This window comes from Cavia porcellus, unplaced genomic scaffold (genome assembly GCF_034190915.1).
Source record: "Cavia porcellus strain 051 isolate PalLab524CR breed Dunkin Hartley unplaced genomic scaffold, mCavPor4.1 scaffold_12, whole genome shotgun sequence".
Taxonomy (NCBI): Eukaryota; Metazoa; Chordata; class Mammalia; order Rodentia; family Caviidae; genus Cavia; species Cavia porcellus.
Genome location: NW_026947495.1, coordinates 40,327,607 through 40,343,693, shown reverse-complemented (window position 1 = coordinate 40,343,693; position 16,087 = coordinate 40,327,607). Strand labels below are relative to the sequence as shown.

The window sequence follows — 16,087 nt, the reverse complement described above, 5'->3', positions numbered from 1 at the left end:
ACAAATGCCAGTAAATGGAACTCAGATTTTCACCCAGATTATCAAATTCTAAGATACAGATGTGGTTAGAACAGTTTAAGCTTATTTTCTGTAGATTGAATGCTTTATATAGAAGGTGGGTTTTGCTATAGATGCCTCTGTCATTACAAGACCTTGCATGTGCTTGTGACTCACCCAGATACTTTGAAAATAAATCTACCAGTAAATGCAAAGCATTCACTAATCAAAACGAAGCACTGAACTATTGTGACAGTACAAAGGAATGAGAATATCTCATGAAACAAAGCATATCATCCTCTAGTTGCTCAAATCAAAAGGGACTTACTGTCTTGTGATGATGAGGCAGAAGACCTGAGGTAGCAGATGATGAGTAATCAAGAGCGGCACCTCAGTCTGAATCTTATAATGACACTCTGCCCACCACAGGTCTGTAAATATCACTTGGACATAAATCCCTCTCATGACTCATCATTGTATCATCCCCAAGCTCTTATCCAACCTACAGTGAGGGGGCCGTATTCCAAAGCTGAGGGAATGACTTCCTGAGTAGGGTGCAGGTGAGTGGGTGCATTTACAGTTGCAGGCATTCCAGAATGTATCAGTGACAGTAAGATACCCCAAGTTCATTTCAGTTGCCTAAAAACTACTTTGATGAATATTTTTTGGGGGGATGAACATGCGCCTTTTAAAATTTTTTCATATTAGCATACATTTGTAATATGTAATAATTACATTCATCTTGGAGGATTAGTACATGTAATTATTTTAATGCATCTTAATCATTTTTACAGCCTGTTTCCCACCCTGCCTTGTGTTGATTCCATTTTTTTTGCATGTTACCCTTTATTGTAGTCACTGTGGACACAGTGAACACACACACACACACACACACACACACACACACACACACACACAGACAGACTCCTGCTCCTGCAGCCCATTGAGCAATCACACATAGCTCTTAGGTGAGCTGGGCTAGATTTAGTTTCTGGGATCAGCTGTAGGCAGAGAAGTATTCTAGATCATGTGTGTATTCTGGGAGAGGATGGAGGCTGATTATATGTAGCAGAGAATATTTTATCAGTCCAATCTAATAAAATGTTTTATTAACCTGTATTGATGTCTCAATGAAAAAATATAAAATAAAAACCCACTAATAGACACAATTAAATAGCAGTAAAATACTATGTACATCATGAGAATTTTATAAAGAAAAGGATAAAAGGAAGAATAAAGGGAGGTGACTTGGAGAAAACTGTAGGCAAAATGCTGATTCTCTGGTAAATTCTAAAAGAGATGACCACAAAGCTAATATTTTTTTGATCTTAAAGGAGAAAAATGAAGTTGGTGTATTTAAGGCAAATGGATGCCCAGGGGCAGCATGTCCAAAACTGTCACTCTTAAAAGGCATGCAATATTCAGAAGCATTTCCTGTATTCTATGAAAAACAAGCCCTGGTTTTAGAAAGCAAGAAACTATGCCCTGGCTTACAGGTTAACAAAGAACATCAGTACCTTAAGGGTCCTGAAAATGCTTCTGTAAGACAGTTTTCTAGTTGGTTTTAGTTCTATTTCTCCCCACCAAACTTATTAATATTATTTTCTGGTCCTGGGAATTGAACTCAGGACCTCATGCTTGGCAGACAGGTATTGTGCCACTGAGCTATATTTCTGGCACCTCCCCAAAACATAACGCTTATAGTAGGTCTGCTTTTGATTTTTCAATATTTTGCTCTTACTTTCATTCTTTTGTTCTTTTGCCCTCTACCTTCCCCAGAGCACTGAGAAACTTCTGTGACACTGGGTGAGATGACTATAGTGAAATCATAGAAAAAGACGAAGTTAGGTACTTGTCTCATCCTACTCGCCCTGCTAGTAGAACCATAGAAATGATCGTTCCAAAGCATTTCGTGAGTTTGTTATTTTCCTGTTTGGTTCCTCATTTTGCCTCTTTCTTTTAAAACTTTTAATGAGCCAATTTAATAGCATCAATTATTTTTAAAATACTAACAATTGATTGCCTTCATTGAACAGGTTTCTGTAATCTTTTGAATAATTTGCTTCTATATTAGATTGTTTAGGATCGGTTTATGTTAAAGAGTATAAAATCAGGCCTGTGAAGAATGCTTCAAACAACTCCTATCACTCAAAATATAGCACAAGGTCAAGTATTTTTAATGGATTCAGTTATAAAAATTATTTTTATTTACCATTGTTTAACATCAAATCTAGTTACTTCCTTGTGTGTCATAGATTTGATAATATGCACTTGGTTTCATCCTGAAACGTCCCCCTGGGTTTTGCAGCTTTCTCTCCTGCTTTTCTGTGTACTAAGCCTACCAGCTCTTTTCACTTACTCAGTGATTCTTAATTCTTTCCTGTCACAAAACCTTTGTGCAAATGTCCCCCCCCCCCCCCGAATACCCTTTCCTTTCTGGTAGGCTTCCCCCAAGAAGATTTACTTAACATTCTTTGTAAGTTCAATTAAATCCCATCAGTTTTTCATGTCATAATGTACTTTTTTTTCAGTTTCCTTGCCAGTTTGTCATAGTCATATTATGTGGTTCTTAATATTTTCCTCTCTGTCAGAGCAGTGTTCATGCAGGCAGGAATTTTATCTTTAAAACAAACAAGCAAACCAATTAATGAAACCTATTAAATCACATTATAGTATGATACTTGACAGCATATAAATTATTTTTGAATGAAAAAAGAAATACATTAAGCCTACCCTGGTAATTCTTGTTTTTAAAAGCACTTCTTTATTCCACTTCTGGGTCTCCTGAAATATTCCAAAGTAAGCTAAAACACAAGTCTAAGCAATCACAGAACAAAACTATTTTAATTCATGATTTTGAATAATATTCTGAATGAACAGAAACATCCCTTGGTGCCACTTACAAGGGTAAGTTCTGTTCTCAATTTCTCTGTATCCGTAAGAGATGGGTATCTCAGTCCTGCTAAACATTAGTGCTGCTACAATCCCAGCTATGAGGGGAGCCTTGTGCTAAATTGTGCTGTTTTAACTCATATTTTATTTCTGACAATTTAAATTTTATGTCCTACTATTTTTATATATATATGACAACAACAGATCTGTTCTTATATTCTCCAAACTTAGAAGTTTCCCTTTGATGAAGAAGTTGGTGAGATGAGAATGCAGGAAAGCCTCCTACCAAAAATAATTCTCTAGGAAAGAAAGAGAAACAGAAATCTAAGCCTGTCTTCCTGAGTCAAGTACTACTTGCATTTTGCAAAAGATCTTATTAAAGTATTCCAAGTTCCTAAGTTTCCTTTGGCTTGCTTTAATTTACCATTTCGGCTAATAAAATCTGCATTTTATACCAATTTTAGAAGTATTTTACATTAAGCACTAATTAAGCCCTTTGAAAGGCTTCACAATAGAAAGTAGGTCATTAAATAAAAGAAAGAAATCTATTAGATAGATTTTAAGATATTAAAGAAGACTTCAACAAGGAAGCAATAGAAAATATAGGGAAAATATTGCCTTAGATTCATAGGATTTTTTTTCTCTAGAGTTCCAGAATGGACATATTTTCATTATTTTTTCTATTTTTCTGTAGGTTAAAATTCTCAAAACTGAGTTCTAATTGCACCAGTCTGAGTGAAGCTTCCACACCAGCACCCAAAGAAGCATTATAGAAATAGTTCTGTGAATGGAGCAGGTATTTGTAGTAAGTGCTTGGACCACACATCAATGCATGTTCATTGTGCCTAGCCAATAAATTTTGTTGAAATACTCACTTGTTGATTGATACTAACAAACTTGTTATTATAAGGGGATACTCACTGAAACTCCGAAAAAAACATATTTGAATAATAGAATTCTACAATAAATTTTGTTTAAATATAGAATAACACAAGGAATCCATGTTCTTGAGCATAAAACATTGACCAGTAAGCAATATGGCTTCATATCTCTCCAGTCTCCTTCTGGATAAGAGAAAGAACATTTTCTGCTACATATTGTATCTTCCTAGGTTGGACTGCTTTTCTCTCTTTGCACACATCCAAAGTTTTACCATCAGTTCTTTTTACCCTTTTGACACTGTCCTCCCTTATCATTGTCATCTCTCTTGATAGCTCTAACATCATCACCTCTTTCCCAAAGGTTAACATTGCTCATTGAGTCTTCTGTTCTACAGTTATCCCCACCTGTATCCCATCTCACTCTTAAAACTTGATGTTTGCATCAAGATAATATCCTCAAAAAACATTTAACTCATCTTTGTCTCACTTAATTCATTGTAATCTCTGTTGATCTGCTCAAATCCTTTGATAATTTGGGCACCTTTATTCACACTTAATTTCTACTCTTGTTTAGTATGAAGACGTGTGTATCATGTCAGTTTGGCTCCTTATAATCCTCTTTCAATCACTGAATAGTCTCCCATCTACTCCTATTCTCAGCTTTCTTTTGCTTACTTACTTCACTAAGAGATATTTCATCTCACATGTTTACCTATTTCAATTCAAATTATTATTCTAAACTCACATTAACTATTACCTAAAATGAGATCTCCCTCATGCTTCCTATCCTATTTTTTAAAACTTATTTTACTTTTGAATTTATTATTTTATAGCTTTACAAAAGGTTAATCTGTTTTAATAAATGTACAATTTATAAATTTAACATAAAAATGTGAAGGATACACCTATTTTCATTAGTTATTTTGAATAGATAAGTATATCTCTCACATACCTGATGTTCTGGATAATGCAAAATAGAAGGAGCAAGCAGATGGGGACATCTGTCCTTGGGGTACTTAGTTCTGTGGGAGAAGACAAATTGCATTCAGGGCAAAGTGAGAAGCGTCAAGAGATAGGGTAAGAGAGAGAGGTGGGGTCAGACAAAATAGAAAGATGGTTTCTCTTTTTCTTCCACCTCTTCTCTTTCTATGCTAAGCTGTAGGGATTTTTATTTCAAGTGTAGTGGATGATTATTGACTCCTGTGTCAAGGAAGGCAAAAGGAAAAACACGGGGCATAAATCTAGGAAAGAGTTTCTGGTGGCTTGGGCCAGGGCAATAATAATGAAACCAAGCAATTATTTCATATATTTATGCATAACTACTGTATTAAAATTCACCAAAAGTAGCTAACATATCTTAATCCACAAAATATTCCACAGATAAAAGTACATACCAGACACTTTATACATTAGCAGAAAGACTGGATTTGATTTCACTTCTGCTTTATTCTTTTTTAAAAAAAATTACAGATGGAAAAAGTTATAGTATATAACAAATGAAATTTTTGTTAAACATTTCTCTTCATCATCATCACAGATACATGCACAATTTATTTGTTTGGTTATTCAGTCAAAACAACCAGACTACTAAATTGAACTTTGCTAATATTTTTCAGTTTTCTCATGTGTCCTCAGTATGTCATAATATTTTAAAGACTTTTCATAAGAAAATCTCAAGTCAAGGTAGGATAGCTGACCACATTTTTCTTCCCACAAATGCATTCTTTTTAGCTCAGTATGATTATTTGCGTATATTTGAATGCCATGGCAATGTTTCAAATGAGTACTTAGTCCCCAATGTATAGTTTCTGAGTAGGATGTGCCAATGATTAAAAATCTATGTATGGAAATGCAACTGCTGCTTATGAAGGTGCTAAAGCTCAAGGCTGAGCTTGGGTGTTTTTCTTTTTATAACTGTAACTTGACTATTTGAGAACTTTTTCCAAGTAACTTTTAAAAAAAAATTAAGTATTTGAACAAGAGTGGCACCACATAAATGAGATGACCCAAACATCCATGATTTGTCCCTTACAGATGAAATATATATATATGTGTATATATATATATATATATATATATATATATATATATGTATATGTATGTGTTTATAGATATTATATGTTTGACAGCCTAGGATATTTGAAATATTTTAAGAATCATCTAGGTAGACAAAATAACAAACACAAAATCACTTTGAAAAAATTAAATTACATACATCTTTGGCAGTTTTTTGTTTAATAAATCACAATAGCTTCATTTTATTCTTTATTCATAACAGTTCCAAACCTTGAGTTTGTTGAAGAAGCTGTGTGGAGCTCTCTTAAACAATGTCTTCTACGATGATGCCTCTCAAAACAATTCATTTCTGAGTGACTCGTTGACAAAATAATAACAAGACCTCAATTATGAACCCACTGGAATCAAACCACTTCTATAAAACTTCAGGGTGGACAAGTAGAAATCTTCTCCTTAAATTCCTTTGTCATATAAGTAATAAAAAGCAAGTTATTGGGCCAGACAGAGGAACGCACAACTGACAAAGATCCTTGTACAGCTGTGAGCCCTGCTTACTGTAAGTCTTTTGTGGCAGAGTTAAGGTTCGACCTCAGATTTCCTAAATCCGAGGCCAATATTCTTCACTGGATCCAGCTTCTTTGATTATCTTGTGTTATTGAAGCCATTTCATTAACTAACATGCAGACAATGAAATAAAAATGCTTCTGTGGACAATAACTATTTTAAGCACTCTGCATCTGTCCAAGTTTTGCCATTATTGCAGTCTTATTATGTACGTACCATTGTGATTTCCATTTTACAGATGAGAAAAGCGTGACACAGAACAGTTGGTCATTCATCAAAGTCAAAGGACTAAACTATAGAATAAAGACGGCAAAATAGAAACAAGGCCTTTGTAAATGAGGAGAAGAGAGATTGAAAAAAGGGAAGGAGAATGGGAAAAAAGAAAAGAATCAGTTATACCATGAAAAAGTACAAATTCCTTATGATAAATGTGATCATTATGTATACCTAAAATGTATCAATAAACAATAAAAAGTAAACTATAGAATATAGTATGAATTCATATAACTTATGACTATCCAAGGTCATTAACTTAAAATCATAATAAGATTAAAAATAAATTATGTTCCTTAAAATAAATGACATATGAAAATTTGATATGGTTATTTTTTTGGAACATAGTAATTTTAGGTTTAACTTTCAACATTAGAACTCTAGTGTACCATCAAAGAGGGAATCGTGGAAGTAGTTCATTAATTTGAAAAATAATATTTATGGAAAAGGTGTTGCATATGCTTTAATCTTGTCTGTATATACAACTGTCAACAACAAAGGGCTTAAAGCATAGAAGTTCAATTATATTTGTTGAATTAAAGAAGAATTTGATGGAGGAAAAATTATTGAAATGCAAACAAATTTTATGTCCAAGAAATATTTAAGATATTTATTTTATTTTATTAACACATTGATGATTTTCACTGTGATAAACATAGTTATTAAGGCAGTTCTGATGACCTGGAATTATTCATATAACTCCCTTAACTATTATCTAATTTATAAGATGTACTTTATATAAGTTATGCTAAGCAAATAAGAATTGCTAAACAGATTTATAAAGAATTGTATTGTCTTTTGCTAAGTATTATAGCAGTTTCATTGTACTTTTAAAATCCAAAACACCAGAAATACTTATGACAAGATAATATTATTTTTAAAATCTAATTTTCATTGTCAACATAATTGCTTTTCTCGCCTACCAAGTAAGTTTCCAATCTTTGTAATCAATCATATTAAGTAGTGAAATAGCGATTTAATCTACATATTTAAAAATATTTGCCAAGTAAATCCTTCATTCTTTTTGGTTTTTGTTGAATTCTGCAGTGGTAACCCAGGAGGCAAATAAATACATACTTATTTCATTTACTAAGGTTTATTCTGTGTTGATAATTCCAGATATTTAAAAGTCCATTTATTATCAGAAATTTCCTACCCAGTAACTTTCATAACACACACAAAATCAAATACCATGGAAAGATAACTGGCAAGTTGATGATTAATAGCAGCAGAATGTTGTGTAGGAAACCCAAAACATAAGGTTATTTCATCCATATTGCATTCTTTTTCATCTGGGTCATCTTTTTTTGTGAAATAATAATTTTTTATTATTAAACATTTAACATTATAAATGTTAAATTTTAGGGCAATTTAAGCAACAATAGGTAGATCATTCAATTATTGGAACTGTTATATAGCATCATTTTGTCAGCTATTTTAATTTTAATTTTTCATAGCCCAGGTTTGCAGTACATAATGATCACATTCATGGTGGGGAATTACTGCCCATACGTAGCGCATCTTAATTCTTTTTACATCTCTTTTCCCTCCACACTCTCTTGCCTCCCCTCATCTTTGGTGCCCATTCCATTTGCGTAAGATCATCCAATATTTTTCTCCATATTGAATTCTAGTCAAGTGAGTCAATGCAATACTCAGAGAAAACTATATTTGGCCTCATATGTTTCAAATATTTAGATAGTTGCTATTTTAAAAACCATACCTGCATTATCTGACAGTCCTGAGTGATTTCTCTTGAATAGCAGGGAGAGCTATTTCTGCTTAGCTTTACATAACTAGAGAAGCCTTGTGGCTCACAATGATGCACTGCATACTACAGCTGGGTGATCCGGAAGAATCTGCTAAAAATACATAATTTTTGGTTGAATAATGTTAAGATTTTTATCTGCAATAAGATTGTAATAATTTTAAGATTTCCAAGCCACTGTTAAAAGTGATGAATTATTTCATTCATTGAGTGGAAGAGGGAAGAAGTGAATTTTAAACAGATCTTTCAGTCTGAGATTCTGCAATTTTTTAGATATTAACAATCAAGTTGAAAAAATAAGCCTGAAAGAAGCTGACTACAGAAGCCTATTATCTGTAATTCCTTAATGAATGAAGATATAGAAAAAAAGAACATTAAGCAAATGGCATGGAGGAAGAGAAGCAATGTGAAGTTTAACAAAATTGGTGTACAACAAATTTGTTATGACAGAATATTTTTAAAAGCTTCCTCAATAAGAACTGCATTTACAAGACAGATCTCTATGCTTCTCCCAATAGATTTTATATAAAATGATCTACTAAATTGAAATTCATTCTAGTTTTTATATATAAACTCTATAGATTACTAAATTATGTAATCCTAACAATTCTACTAGATAACTGTGATTATCTGGATTAAATGTTTGTTTTTTCTTTCTTTTTAAAAATATATTAATGCATATTAATTGTACAAGTTGTGGTGTTCACTGTGATACTTATGCACACATACATCATGTATTGATTATGTACATTACTCCTTTATTTACTCCCTTCTCTGCCTTCTCACTCTATTCTCCACCATCCATTTGTCCTCCTTCTCAGTCCCTTATTGTCGAGGGTCATTCTATATAATTGCTAGGGGAAAATCATTTTATAATTAAATTGTGACCATGGCTTGTCTGAGGCCTAGTATCTTGCCATGTGGACCAGCAATGGTATGTAGGAATGTAAATCTATGTGTTTCCCGTCACAACTGAGACCTCAGTGATCCTGAGATGCTGTGATGCACAGGGCAAGAGTAGCTGAAGACATCCTGGTTCCTTTAGAACCGAGTAGTAATAAAAACAGCATTTCACCTTGGGGAAAGGACAAACTCTCCTCACCATCCTCATCAACCTAGAGATTCTCATCAGCAGGAGATTACCACTGGCCACTGAGTCCAGTACTCTTTCCCATTATGGTGTACACTTGGTAAATAGTGGCTATCCCAGAGTTCCCTTGTCTCTGCCCATCCTGAGACCTTCCAGTCTCCTGTCATGCATTTACTGAATTCGTCTCTCTTTCTTAGTTCATCCTTTCACCTTACCCCTTGTGCAGGCAGCTGGGAATCCTGATCAGGTCCCTGATACTTTTTAATCCTTTTTTTACTTTTAGATCATTTGCTGTTTTATTTATTTTTGTTTGATATTGTTTCTGTTTTGTTTTGTTTTTACTTTCCACAAAGAAAGAAAACGTGTAATACTTGTGTTTCTATATCTGGTGTAATTATATTATTTATTTTATTTTTGTTTTTTTTTTTTGAGAAAGGGCCTTCGTAGTTCAGGCTGGCCTTGAACTCATCACATAGCGTAGGTTGATCTCAAATTTGAAGTGATCCTCCTACCTTGTTAGTGATCCTCCTACCTCTCAAGTGTTAGGATTACTGGTGTACTGTACCATGCCCAGCCAGATTTATTTACTTTAATATGATGCCCTCCAGTTGTACCCATTTTCCTGTGAATGATAGGATTTAATCCTTTTTATTGTGAATCCAAACCATATTTTTAAAATTCATTATCTACTGACAGCCACTTAGACTTATTTTATGTCAGCTATTGTGAATAGTGCCAAAATATTGGGCATGTGGGGCTCTCTTTCGTATCTTACTCCACTTTCTTTGTACATATGTCCAAGGTGATGTAACTGAGTAACATCATAAATTAATTTTCAATTATTGGAGTAATGTTTTTTTTCCACTGGCTCTACCATTTTATATTTCCACCAAAAGTGTGTAAGTGTTCCTTTTTCTCCATACTCTCATCAGCACTTTCTTGTTTTTATTTTTGTTATTGTTTTTGTATTGATATTGGCATTTCTTACTGGAATCAGATGAAATCTCAATGCTGTTTTAATTTGCATTTCCCTGATGTTCAAATATATTGACAATTTTTCAACTATATATCGGTCATTTTTATTTATTCTTTTGCAACTTGTCTATTCAAACTGATTTGTGCATTTTAAAAATGAATTTCATGATTATTTTTTGCTAATTTTTCCAAGTTATCGGTGTGTTCTGAATATTAATCCTGTGCCAGATGACAAGTTGGCAAACGTTTTCTCCTATTCTGTAATTTTTCTCTTCGCTGTGTTGAATGCTTCCTTTGCTGTGCAGAAGCAAATATTTCTTGATTTCAGTAAATAATATCATATCCTCTGCAGTGGGTTGATTGCAAGATCATTAACTTTCAATAATAGGTTTTCTTATATGTCTTTCAGTAATAATTGAGCTGTTTCTATGATATCATATTTCTAATATTAATTCTCAGAGAAACATTTTATAAATATTCAAAAACCAATTTTCAGTATTATCTCTTGCTTCCTTTATTAGTCATTGGTATTTTACCCAATAATGTAAACTTCCAACTCAAGTGGCATATATTACAAGTGTATGAAAAGCTGAAACAACAATGATGTCTTAATACTATCCTGTCCAGGCCTTTATTGTACTTTGTGTTGCATTTAGTATAATATTTCCCTAAATCACATTAAAAAATCCTCACCTTCTGTTCCACCCATACACTTTAGCTTTTCCTTCTATCAGTCTTGTACATTCCAGTGGCCATAAAGGTTGTTTTCTAAAAGCTCCTGGTTATCAAAAGCTTCAGAGAATAAATGTAAACCTAACTTAGGAGGAAGCACAAAAGGAAGTTTAGAAAATAACCTCACTGTAAAGCTTACAGGTTGAACATTCGTTGAAAACAGTCACATCTTGACCTGTATGGCTTGGCCATCCATGATGGCAGATCACTGGTGGAGGAACCTGGTGGGCCATTCCTGATCCCTCCCTTAGGAAAGAGGTCTCCTCCTTGGGTAGATCTCTTTGGCCTTTATCTCAGATCTGGGAGAAAATTGCTTCATCTATTATTATTATTATCTGTCTTTTCTGCTTTCCAACATCTTTTTGTTTCTGTTTTCTTCCCTGTCACTAGAAACTCTACAACATATTTTCATTTATTTGTTTAGATACAAAAGCTTAAATAAATAAATACCTACGAAATGCATTGGTTATCTGTGAACATGAGCTATAACCATTTGCAGATGAAATTTTTAAATGAGATTTGTGATTCCGCCACTGACTCAGATACACTGAATTATGAAGAAAGGCTAAAAGAGATTTTAGGTGATTGCAGTAACAGCTTTTTGCATCCTTTACCAGAAATTAATTCAGAGTCCTTGCAAATTCTCCGGAAAGAAGATTCTTTTAACCTTCTTCTAATTTTTTTTTTTGGTCAAAGATTCCTTTCATATTTTTGAAAAAATCTTTTCTGAACTCAAAGAAACACACACATAGTAATATGTATCTTACATATTTAAAAATTAAATTTCATGAGCACTTTTCTTCTTGTGCCATGATACATAAAAGGCTTCCCATATTTCAGGAAAGTACCTGATATAAATGTCAACCCAACTTCCTGATGACTGCTTTTAGGGGAACTATTGATAAGTACATGCTCCTTGGACAGCGCCATGTTATCTTCCAGAAACACTTATCTAGAATATCACTGAGTTATAACCCCACATAAACAGACAAAACCACAAACATCATTCTTCTGATCAGCAATAAGGCACTTTGCGCGTGATTTCAGACCTCATCAAAAATGTCTGCAGGCCAGTTCATCACAGTATCTGTGACACTCCATTAGCTATGCAAAAAGGAATGCCACTTGCTCTGTGTTCTGTGAGGCAGAACAATGGGGCACTCTCCTCTGGAATAGCTGCTGATTCCTTCAAAGTTCAGTCAAAGCCCACAGTTTTCCCCTCTGAATAATGTATGAGTTTGGTTCGCCCACGTGCTGCTAATCTAGTATGGAAGAAACTTACAACAGCTTCTGTCTTCTTTTCTGATGTTACACACACACACACACACACACACACACACACACACACACTCCTCACTGGTTCAGAGAGACTTGGTTTGCTTCTATTTGGCAGAGGGATGTGATGAAAGGCAGGAGTGGGAGGAACCAGAGGAGCACACAAGTAGCATACAGTTGAACACATCTCACCCTAGGGGCTCCTCCTGGACAGGAATGTAAACCCAATCCTCAGTGCATGGCAGAGAGCAGATATTCCTTTGAAGTTCCTATTGCATCAATCCTTTAAGACACTTAAGGACCACTCAATGGCCAACTCTTAAGTCTCATTATTTCAAGATGATATAATAACCTCTAACGTGCATATTATTCTTAGGCTTACCATAACAAATCACCACAAGATGGGTGGCTTAAAACAACAGAAAATTATTTTCACATACTTTTGTGGGCCAGAAGTTCAAATTCAAAGTATTTTCAGATCCATGTTTCTTTGGAAGCTGTTAAGAAGAATCCTAGCTGGAATTCCATGGCTTGCTTAACTTCAGACTCTGCCTCTGTCCTCATGTGAATTCTTTCCTGTGTGCTTTCTCAAATGCACCAGTCATTGGATTTAGGCCCCACTTGAAGTATGACCTCATCTTAATTAATTGTGCTTGTTTCTAAATAATACTGTATTTGGGTTCTAGGATAACTAAACTTTGGGGGGTGCTTTTTGATGCAGTGCAACCTGTAAGAGAAGAAAAGTGATCCATAATATATAAATTTCTATACTACATGCTAGAAATGCCTTGGAGGCAAGCTGAGTATATAAATATTCATGAAAAAAGGGTCACACCCTACTCCTCAGTCAGAGGAGGAAGCTTCCATGTGTGCATGCCTGCTTGTGTCCCAGATAGAATACCCCATCGATTCCAACCTATCTATCATTAGGTATTAGTTGACTATGTGAGAGACATTTTTGCATACATCAGAGTGGAGGATGGTTTTGGAGTGATTCAATCATATTTTTGTGTAATTTATTTCTATTATTGTTGTCATTATTACATTGTAATATGTAATGAAATAATGACACAACTCACCAAAATGTAAAATCAATGGAGGTGTTTCTGGTCATGGTGGTGCATACCTGCAATCCCAGCATTCAGGAAGCCAAAGCAGGAAGATGGCTGTGCATTTGAGACCAGCCTAGGCTACATAGTAAGTTCAAGGTCAGCCTGCAGTATATAACAAGATCCTGCCTCAAACCTCCACTCAGCCCAAAAAATATCAATGGGAGGAAATGATCTCATCTGGAGGTGATGATGAGAGATGCTGACACCTGAGGTATATTTCATATCTGCAGACTATTCTGTAATCTCATTTTGGTTTCTGTCATTACAGAAAATCCTGTTTCTTGAAGATAAGATATTGGAAATGGAAGCAGATTTTTCAGTGCTTTCATGGCAGTCTTGAGATTGTATGCTTGGACTTTAATTTAGAACACATGGAGATTTGCAGTTGTTTCAAACGTACTTTTAAGGTAACCATCATTTCTGATCAAGCAGTTGATTGCTTTTAATATGGACAAAGTTCATTCATCTGACTTTCTCAGAAGTGGATTGTGGATCCATTCCTTTCCAGTTCAGGAGTCTCTTGTGGTTGGGACATAACGCTCAAACTCTCCTGAAAGCTGAAATAAGAGATTATGCACCAACTAGGAGAAAGAAGGCCGTAGCTCATTTTCTTTCAAAATCTCTGCTAATGTTTGAAACATGCCAGACATTTCAGTGTTCACTCCATACTCTCAGAATTCCAATTTGGCTCTGGATGCAGGCACTTTATCTGGCAAACTATACACAGTTGTTGTTCTCCTCCAAGTGGAGGATTGAGAGGTTTTTTTTTTTTTTATTAAGTCGAACATGTCACAAGAGTCAGCAAGTTTTGTGACACATTCTGTGTCAGTGAAATGAACTGCCAGTGGTGAGAGTTTTTTCTAAAAAAAAAATATCTCTGGAATGGCTCCATAATTTAAAAATTCTGGCCAATGATATACTTTAAGAAACCAGCTCACTTATGTGTATAAGAGAAGATGTATGTCCATTTCCTCTCAGAGCTATGTGAACAGATGTGAGTTAAGAGTGTGTGTTTTAATGCGGTTTATAATTTTAATCACACCCTACAAAATGTGGTTACATGCTGTGCACCTCTTTTCTTGACTAGCAAGTGTTTTCTATGGATGAAACAGTGTCTAGACTCATTTTCAGAAGTGGCTTCTGTGATCCAAGTAGTGAAACTTAAATTCATCAAATTCACCTGCTCCCACCATGCATATACTGAAACAAAATAACAAATTAGTTTTTCTGATATGAAGTCGTTCAAAGGCTTAAACAGTCCTGTGGCTGTAGTATTAATGGGTAACAAAAGTTCACAAAACATATCCTTATGAACATCCTCCTGTTATCTTCCCATCACATAGTAACAAGCATTTTTTTTTTTGTTGTCAACAATAACAGGCATGTCAACTTGGATTGTGTACCATGGTAATTCATTAATCCTCTCTAACAATTGTACTTCATTGTCTTTTGCTATTTCATCAATTCTCACATCAATGGTGCTAGCCAATAGAGAACCACTTGCCACTTTTTGAACTACAGCCTGTCCTAAAGTTTATGATGAATGTCCTTAGTAGTTGGTAGGATCAACTTCACCAATGGTAGAAGGCTTCTTAACTTTAGCAATGTAGTTAGGTATGGAGAATGATGCTCCCAGGGCACATTTAAAGAAGTGATAGCATTTAATAATCATTGTTTGTTGGGTGTGGTAGTGCACACCTGTAATTATAGAAGTCAGGAGGCTGAGGCAAAAGTTCGAGACCATACTGGGTTTTACAGTGAACTTAAGTCATTTGAACTAATAGAGATACCCTGTCCCAAAAAAACAAAAGGAAATTGTTTTTGTTCTTTGTGTTCACATTTTTTCTTTTGAAAGACTCTGGTTTTTCATTTAGTGCCTGTGGTGATGCAGCTTTGAAGGTTTCATGGCTTCCCTGGATAGTTGGTTGCCATATGTTATACACAGTACGTTTGGAAAATGTGAATCACTGTTGCAATGAAACTGTAATTTAACAGTGATCCTTTTATATTTTCTTTTAAATTCATCATTTTGTTGGCAGATTTAGAGTCTTCTGTGTCACTATTGGAACTTCCCTTTTCAAAGAGCTGTCTACTGATGTTTGTTTTTAAACAATTTTGACTAGGGTTAGATTGTGGGCTTACTGGAACTGTAACTTAGGCAAGTGTACAGGAAAGAGGTACAGGTGGAAAATAATGATTGGGCCACACGTGGACCAAAATAAGTGTCAGATTCTAATTTAGTCTGTCAGTAGATACAACTGTATAATTGAAGTATATGGATTCACTTGCCAGTATAAAGATCCCATCAGGTACAGCTTAATTGCCATTTGCCTCTCACTGATAGTTTTGATATGAGTCTGCAAGGAAGTGATTTATTATGGTCTCTGTGAACTCAAGCCTCTGTAACGTTAATCTGTATTGCAGATGCTTCCCAGTGTTAGCATCATTGCCTCAGCTCTATCTCAGTTTATTAGGCAGTGGATTCCTTCAAGAAATGTGCAAGCTAGGTCTC

At 34.7% G+C, this 16,087-nt stretch overlaps 1 long non-coding RNA gene across 1 annotated transcript in view; it reads right to left on the bottom strand.

Annotated features, from left to right (window-relative positions):
- Window positions 1-8,740: 8,740 nt before the first annotated feature.
- LOC134478285 (uncharacterized) overlaps window positions 8,741-16,087 on the bottom strand; it is a 156,973-nt gene continuing 149,626 nt past the window's right edge. Inside the window, exon 7 of the long non-coding RNA XR_010050799.1 lies at window positions 8,741-14,132. This is a non-coding gene — a long non-coding RNA (uncharacterized LOC134478285). The remainder of the gene's footprint in view (window positions 14,133-16,087) is intronic.